Genomic DNA, 6,707 nt, shown 5'->3' with positions numbered 1-6,707 from the left:
TGTGTGAATGAGTGAAAGGGAAGGGATTTGGCATCTATAATGAGTCCTTAATATATTTTCATGCTCTAATTCCACTTCTGGAAATCTATTTTGAGGAAATTTCACAAATGTGAAGACTTATCCCCACAGATATTCATCAAAGCAACCTATTCTAATGTAAAAAATTAAACACATCCTAATTGTTCAACAAAAGGAGAATTTGGGACATTTCCCAAAAGGTTCAAGGAAGGCCACTTTGGGGGCAGAATGGTCACCGGTTGGAATAGTCCACTCTGCCAGGGCTTTAGCACCCAGAGCCCAGAAGACCCATGGGCATTGGATTATGCCAGCTAGCCGGCAGGATTAGTTTAGTTCATTTCAACCATGTACTCTAATTCAAACTTTTCAAATCTCCAGGGTTTAATTTAAAAAGTTTTAGAGCAGGCTTTTAACAAGTTCCTGGGGCCTCATTATTGTCATCTGTCCTCACTGTGGGACTATGTGGAAGGAGTTTAGGGAAAAGAGAAAGGAGACGAAGGGAGAAGGGCCAGGGAGAGAGATGTGTATATGATAGAAAGTCCCAAAGGAAAGTGGGAGCAGAGCTTTAAATATAATAAAACCCAGCTGGGCAATTCACATCAGGGAGTTTAACCCTGAGAAGGAAATGTAGCCTTAGGAAATACTGGGGGACCAGGGGTTTGCTTGGCCCCTCAGAGGCAACATTTACAATAGACATTGCAGTACAGCCCATGGCAGGTACTCAACACCACATGTGCAAAGATGAACACATTGGAATTTATAATTTTGGTAATTAATAAAACCTACATTTATTTGGCTGAGGGATGGGAAAAATAAATGACATGATCCCATTTTTTCTCCCCAAAGAATTATTTGTTTTTAAACTTGAACACCAGAGTTCTGAATCCTAGTACTCATTCTTAAGTATAGTTATGCCCAAATCAAAGAATTTCCGAGCTGAAAGGTACTTAGAGCTATTTTGCCTCTTCATGTTACAAATAAGGAAAATGATGCCCATAGAGTACCTTAAGATAGTAGAGAAAGGAAGAGGATGCGTTATTTCTTGACCTGTATTTCAGCTCTCTCTCCACTATTCTGTACGATTTTCTAGTTTTTCCTGGGTTTATTCAACAAATACTGAGAACCTTCTAGTGCAATGCACTGGTTAGTCATAAAAAGCTTCTGCACAGCCAAAGAAACTATCACTAGAGCAAATAGACAACCTACAGGATGGGAGAAAGTATTTGCATGCTATACATCTGATAAAGGGCTGAGAACTAGAATCTATATAGAACTAGGGAAAATCAGCAAGGAAAAATCAAACACCCCCATTAAAAAGTGGGCAAAGGACGTGAACAGAAACTTTTCAAAAGAATATAGGCTAATGTCCACAAACACATGAAAAAAATGCTCAACGTTTCTAATCATCAGGGAAATGCAAATCAAAACCACAATGAGATATTGTCTAACTCCAGTGAGAATGGCTTTTATCAGAAAGTCCCCAAACAGCAAATGTTGGCATGGATGCAGAGAGATGGGAGCACTCAAACACTGCTGGTGGGACTGCAAACAAGTACAACCTCTGTGGAAAGTAGTATGAAGATACCTCAAAGAGCTAAAAGTAGAACTACCATTTGATCCAGCAATCCCACTACTGGATATCTACCCAAAGGAAAAATTCTATAAAAAAGACATCTGCACTGGAATGTTTATGGCAGCATAATTCACAATTGCAAAGATATGGAAACAACCCACCTGCCCATCAATACATGAGTGGATTAATAAAATGTGGTATATATATACCATGGAGTATTTACTCAGCCATAAAAAAATGATGAACTACCTATTTTATTATCCTGGATGGAGCTGGAGCCCATTCTTCTAAGTGAAGTATCACAAGAATGGAAAAACAAACACCACATGTACTCACCATCAAATTGGTATTAATTGATCAACACTTATGTGCACATATGGTAGTAACATTCGCTGGGTGTCGGGCAGGTTGGTGGGGGGAGAAGGGGATGGGTATATTCACACCTAATGGGTACGGAGCACACTGTCTGGGGGATGGGTAGGCTTGTAGCTCTGACTCAGGTGGCACAAAGGCAATTTATGTAACCAAAGCATTTGTACCCCTGTAATACTCTAAATTAAAAAAAATAGATAAGAGTTATGTAATACATATTAAAGAAACTAAAAAGAAATAGAATATATTGAAATTATACATATTTGACATTTTAAATGAATGAAATTAAAAATGATCAAAAAAGAAAACAAAACAAAACAAACAAACCAAAAAGATGAAACGAATGAATTCCATTTTCTGGAGCTGTATACTCTAGATATAAGTGTTCTCATATCCATCCTTTCTCTCCTTTCCTCTGCCTGATTCTAAAAACAACTTGAGGTGGCCGAGACTTAGACTACCATGAGCCAAGTAGGACCTAACACAAAGGAGAAAATGCAGGTACTATTGGGGCTTTCATAGACTCTAAGAATTGGGTGGATCCTCAGAGACAAAGGCCGTCAGTTTGTCCTGAGGATGCTACAGTTGTGAGTATATCTGGTGTATCAGTCAGGGATCTTGGTTTTCAAGCAACAGAAAAGAAAGCTCTGGATAAGGAAGGAATTTACTAGAAGTGATTTGGATAGCTTTCATAACTGATGGAATGTGTGGAAAGCCAAGTCTGAATACACTAGGAACTAGGATCTAGATGTTCATAAATTCAGCAAAAGTTGTGCCCCAAGAAGAATTTGGTTATCATGCTGCTGCTGTGGCCATTGGCCACTGGATGCCACCAACAGAATTAATTCCGTGCTTTCACATGCTCCTTGTGTCATCTGCTTCAGAGTCAACTCTAGCGACAGGAGTTGAGGAGAAGGAATATATATATTTGACATTTTTAGTTAGTGCACCGTGAGGAAGGACCTTGTCTTTCACTGAGACTCAGACTGTTTGAGGAGTTCCCCAAACAGAATCAGGATCTAAATGCTGAACAGCCAAAAAGAAAAAGAAAAAGAAATAGAAAACTAAAAAAGCCCCTGTGTCTGATTAAAATTAAACAGAATTGAATGAGGTGAGAGCAGAGAGACAGTCTGTGTTATTCTAGTCAGATTAGCACTTTTTCATCCGTAGACTATTTTGGGCCATGAATTAATAATAAGGCTTTTGTCAGAATAGATGCATCCCAGATACCAAAGATAGGGTACTATTACTAAGGGGGAACCCAGATAGTTTACTATTACAAAACTAATCTCTGAGCTATTCATATTTTTAAAAAGAAAAATATGTATATTTTACATATTAGTCTCTTAAAAATCAAGCATATGACAAATCTCAAATCCCATTGAGTTGGTAGAAAATTCGTTTGTCAGGCTGACCTATGGGTCATGTTCTATCGAATATGTTTCCCTTGCCAACTCCTTTATAATTTCATATAAAATTTAATTTAATTTACTCCCCCCCAACCCATAAGTCATAATTTCTCTTCCTATACTGGATTATTTACATCTACATATAAATATCCTGTAGTATCTCATCACCTTGAAAAATAAACTATTCTCTTTTGAGATAGCATTTCACTCTGCTGCCCAGGCTAAGGGGCAGCGGTGTCATCATAGCTCGCTGCAACCTCAAACTCCGGGGCTCAAGCGATTCTCCTGCCTCTGCCTCCCAAGTAGCTGGGACTACAGGCACACATCACAAAACCTAGTTAATTTTTCTATTTTTTGTACAAATGGGGTCTTACTCTTGCTCAGGCTGGTCTCAAACTCTCAGCCTCAAGCAATCCTCTCACCTTGGCCTCCCACATTGCTAGGATTACAGGCATGAGCCACTGTGCCTGTCCCTTCCTCCTCCCCCCTCCTTTTTTTATCCCTCCAGTTATCCCTCAGTTTCTCTGCTTCCTTACCAAGAAAAATGTATCACAAGCATTTTGAATCTGGGTTGTCTCGAATTCTTTACCTCCCATTCCCCTCAACCCACCCCAGTCGGGTTTCTAACTCACCCACCACCTACCTCTTAAGCTTAGCAATAGCCTCCATATGGATAGAATCCAGTGACTTTTCCACCTCAATTTATGTGATTTTCTTATCAGCATTCAACAACATATGACTCTTGACATCTCCCCCCCAATGTTTCTTTCCCACAGTTCTGTGATACGGTAATAAATCTGGGCTTTCCTCTTATCTCCTGGGCTAATCCTTCCCAATCTCATTTGCTTGCCTCAAAATGTTGGCCTGCAGCATTCCCAATATTCTCCTCTTAAGCAATTCAATTTGTCCTAAAGCTTTGGATACCACCTATATTCTGATGACTTCTAAATTTATATTTTCAGGCCTGACCTCTGCTCTGAAGTCTAGACTCACCTATTAAACTGCCTATCTAATATCTTCTCTTAATTCTGTGCTCCAAAACTCTAAAGTCTAGGCCATATATCAAACTATCTGATATTTCCTCTTAACCCCATAATCTCATTTTCCATTATCTCGGTTAAAGGTCTGAAAAGCCCCAGTGGTTCAAGCCAAAAGCCTAGGCATCATGCTTGATCTCTCTTTACCTGTCCCTGTCACATCCAGTTCATCAACTAAGTCTATTAGGCACACCCCCAAAATATAGAGGATCATATTGTCTGCAAATAATGACTGTTTTGTCTCTTCCTTTCCAGTTTATTTTTCTTGTCTTAATGCACCGATAGGGACTTCTATGGATATGCTGAAAGTAGCATTGTGAGTGAACATTCCTCTCTTGTTCTTGAATTTAGTGTGGGTGCAACCGACTTTTTACTACCGAGTATAATGCTTGCTGATGGTTTCTTGTAGATATACTATTTCTTATGAGAAGTCTTTCTACTTTACTGTATTGCTAATGTTTAATTATGAATGGGACTTGTATATTTTCAATTTATTTTTTGGCATGATCATGAAGTTTTTTTTCTTGTGATCTGTGAATTCGGTGAACTTATAGCTGTAACTAGAACTGCATCGTCCTTGCATTCCTGAGACTCATCTGTTCCCCTAATCTACTTCCCCTGGACTTGGAAGACCTTTCATGGCCATTCTTGTTCTTTGTAGCAGTTTGTCCTGGGCAAGTTCTTGGTTTCTTTTCATTGTGTGATACCGTCGACCTGGATCTTTTAGGAGGAACCTCCCTTCTGGTTTTTCAATGCTGTGTTAAGAGTTTCAGAAAAGATCTGCCTTTCTAGTAATTTTGGATCAGAGATTGAAGAGGCTGGAGCCTGTGCTTAGTGTGCCATCTTGTGGAGAGACAGAAAAGGACTCACATCATATATAAAGACATTTGGGAACCTTCCTACTTACAGGAATGCCCTTGATCCAGAACATGGTGACACATAGCAAGACAGGGGAAGATGATACTTCAGAAAGAGTCTCTCCAAAATTAATATTGGCCAAAGTTCAAGTGAGGAGAGGCACGGGAAGAAGTGAAGACAAAGACCATAAAATGTCAAAGCCTAATAAATTCAGTTAAAAGCTGATTATTTTCCCTAAAAATTTTCATCATCATCCCCCACAAAAATATTGCTAAAACAATTCTCATAAGTACTAACTCTGGTATTATAAAAGGAGGGGAAAGAAGACCATTGGAAAGTTTCTTCTCATCCAGTCTGACTACCAGCATGACCAAAATTTACATAGCCTGTTATGAGGTAGGAAAAAATGGCAGTAGGGTAAATTCATCAGGAGGATATAATTCTAAATATATTAACATACGCTGTCAACACTGGAGACCTCCATTGTATAAAGCAAATATTATCAGAGCTAAAGAGAGAGACAGACCCCAATATAATAATAGTTGGAGACCTCAGCACCCCACTTTCAGCACTGGATAGATCACCCAGATGGAAAATCAATGAAGAAACTCAGGCTTAATCTGCACTAGAGACTAAATGGAACTAATAGATATTTACAGAATGTTTCATCTAATAGCTGTAGAATACACATTCTTCTCCACAGCACAGGGATCATTCTCAATGGTAGACTATATGTAAGGCCACAAAACTGGAGGAATCACATTACCTGACTTCAAATCATACTGCAGAATTGTAGTAACCAAAACAGAATGGTACTGGCATAAAAACAGACATATAGACCAATGGAACAGAAAATAGAACCCAGAAATAAATCCACACATCTATAGTGAACTAATTTCAACAAGATGCCAAGAACATACACTGGGGAAAGGACATCCTTTTCAATAAATGGTGCTGGGAAAATTGAATATCTATATGCAGACGAATGAAACTCAACCCCTGTCTCTTGCCAAATGCGAAGACTCTTTGGAATTATGAAGAAAGAGCAAAAATCTAGAGACAGTATGCTGTAGTGCCAAAAGCATGGGGGTCCGATGCTGAACCCGAGCCCTAGGAGTCAAAACACTGAACTTAAGTCCTCCGTCTGTCTCTTTCTAATTAATTGTAAGGTCAACTGCTTGTGCCCTTGAACCTCAAGTTGCTTAATCTGTGAAATGGAGGATCGTGATAATACTTCCTTAATGTATCTCACACAGCTCACAAGCAAATGGAAGGGAAGGTCTTAGAAAAATTGCAAAACATTATGCACATATTACTTATTTTATAATGGAACCAGAACTCATCCACATTTGGGGTTTGAGTAGGAAGATGCCATTATGAGAACCTTAGTATGAGTTCACTCCCCTACAATATGTCCTTATTATATGTTGTTAGAGTAAG

Source organism: Propithecus coquereli, unplaced genomic scaffold (genome assembly GCF_000956105.1).
Source record: "Propithecus coquereli isolate 6110/MARCELLA unplaced genomic scaffold, Pcoq_1.0 Scaffold334, whole genome shotgun sequence".
NCBI classification, from domain to species: Eukaryota; Metazoa; Chordata; class Mammalia; order Primates; family Indriidae; genus Propithecus; species Propithecus coquereli.
The sequence above is the reverse complement of the archived record's forward strand: the minus strand, read 5'-3'. Positions refer to the sequence as shown.